The sequence below is a fragment of the Triturus cristatus genome, chromosome 5_2 (genome assembly GCF_964204655.1).
Source record: "Triturus cristatus chromosome 5_2, aTriCri1.1, whole genome shotgun sequence".
Classification (NCBI taxonomy): Eukaryota; Metazoa; Chordata; class Amphibia; order Caudata; family Salamandridae; genus Triturus; species Triturus cristatus.
The window spans coordinates 968,491,268-968,493,767 of NC_140588.1; the positions used below are offsets into that span (position 1 = coordinate 968,491,268).

At 35.5% G+C, this 2,500-nt stretch overlaps 1 protein-coding gene across 1 annotated transcript in view; it reads right to left on the bottom strand.

Annotated features, from left to right (window-relative positions):
• The window catches only part of AMMECR1 (AMMECR nuclear protein 1), a 533,815-nt gene that overhangs the window by 236,723 nt on the left and 294,592 nt on the right, over positions 1-2,500 (bottom strand). The gene's annotated exons all lie outside the window — the stretch shown is intronic.

The following is a 2,500-nucleotide window of genomic DNA, read 5'->3' on the forward strand; positions in this document are numbered from 1 at the left end:
TATATATGTATAGCTAAAAAAAAAAGGAAGAAGACATGGGTATATAAATGTGTAAATACAGTGATGTAATATCTGTCGTCATCAGCAGCGGATTACGGTCGCGTGAGTTATAGTTGCCTGCACTAACTATAACGGGGGAATTTCATTGGATTTTCATGAGGAAAATGCCCAGCTAACTATAACATGTGTGAAACCTATGGTTTATTAAGTGTATATATAGATATATATATATATATATACACACACACACACACACACACAGCACCTTGAAAGTGGGATGCAAGGGAGCAACTGTGTTTTAAATAAAATGCAGCAAAATATTCCGCATCACCCACTGGAGGGAAATAATTGTCGGACTGTTAATGCACCACAAGTACCAGCATGCCTTAAAGCGAGGCCTATCGAGGCGCCCACTAGGGGGCAAAAATTACAAATATGTGAAATCGCTTTGTTGGTGTGTTTGTCAGCCCAGAGATGCCGTGGCTAACCTTTGAGAAAGGTCGATGTTTTGACCGAAATGCATAAGGAATTTAAGCTTGCCAATGCTGAAAATGAAATAAAATCATACTCACTGTGAGGAGTGCGACTCTTTCCTCTGAGAAGAGAGGTCCTGTTGTGACACACACACACACACACACACACACATATATATATATACACATATATAATCCTTAATCAAAAATTACACGCACTCTCGAAGTCCAATGCTCATAAGAAAGCTAATTTATTATTTGCTACGCGTTTCGACAACTTAATGTCTTGTTCACACAAAGTAAAAGCAAACAAAGACGTGTTTAAATAAATATGCAAAACTAAGAAAGGACTACATTGAATTCATACTGTGTCCTGTCATTGACAAATGTCGGCCATCTTACAGTGGTAAACACATACTTATGTGGCATTTGTAATTCGATATATATCACGATAGTACAGTATTTCTCTCAAAAAACAATTTTAACTTATAAAGTACATCCTGATTATTTTTATCTCGCACTAGTGGCAAAAGAGAAAAATAAATAAATAGAAAAATAATAAAAAAATATTTTCTTTTTACAGGGTATATTCCGTTAAGGTACCATTGTATATGGTCAGAATAATTCCTATCGCACTAGTGGCATTTAATTCATTCACTATTCTAACTGTAATTAATAAGTAAGATACATTTAATAACAGAATATCCTGCTGTACTTTATATTTCATTATAATGTCTAATTACATTTTTGTATTTAATCAAAAGGCCTAGTTTATATCTATTAATTAGTGACAGGACTACTAAACAACAAGTGTACACTTGACTAGATGAAAGTCCAAAAAAAAATAATTTTTTTTTCATAAATCAATCACCAAAAAACCTGAAAAGTGATAAAGTGCAAAATAGTCAAAATTTCCAGTTATTCAAACTCAAGAAAAGGTTAAAATTGTTTTCTTATCTTGTTTCACATGTAATTCCGAGCCTGGTGGAAGAAAAGGGTAGGGTGCCCATGCAGTGACCATCTAATACGGTGGGTCCCTTCCTTTCCTCCTGTAGATGTGAAAACAAGAAAGAGAAAATAGAAAACTTAAAATACAATAAAAACTTAACTTTATCGTAATAAGATATCCAACAGAATTCACAATAAGGCATAACATCAAACAGGTGCAGTTCTTCGCACAATATATGATGTATTCGACAGAATTACGATATCTAGCGCTCATTCCTCATACAAGTGTGTTGCTAGTTCATCGTCTATATTGTGGCCTCCAGGGAACTTAGTCTCCAATTCAAGTATCCATTTGGATTCTTTTTTACGGAGAGCCAATTCCCTATTGCCCCCCCTATTGCCAAGAATAATTTGTTCAATAGCATAGAAGCGCAATAAGGCACTGTTGGAATCATGGAATCTTTTGAAATGTCTAGCAATAGGATAATGAACGTCAGCATTAGTAATTTCTCTAAGATGTTCCATAACTCTCTTTTTAATCATACACGTGGTACTCCCTACATACCTTAGCTTGCAGGGACATTCCAAAATGTATATTATGTAGGAGCTACTGCATGTGAGGAACTGTTGTATTTTCCATTTGCGTGTTCTACCTGGAATACTGAATTCTTTGACAGATGGACTGTACTTGCAAGATCTGCAGTGACCACATGGGAAGAAACCTTTAAGATCGTGGAATGTACTTTTCTTAATGACAGTAATGTCACTTTTCACTAGGATGTCTCTAAGATTTCTACCCTTTCTGTAGGTTATTCTGGGTCTTTCACCTATTTCTGAACCTATGATGTTGTCCGTTTTAAGAATGCTCCAATTGTCACAAAGAATTTTTTGTACTTTTTTGGAGTGACTATTATAAGTAGTAATCACTCTTGTGACAGGTTCGGTGGTATCCAATTCTGGTGTTTGGCCCAGTGATTCTTCTCTACTTATTTTAGAGATGTTCTCTAGTGCTTTTTTCAACACCCATTCTGGGTATCCACGCTCTCTGAATCTCTTCAATAAGACTCCCTGTTCTTGTA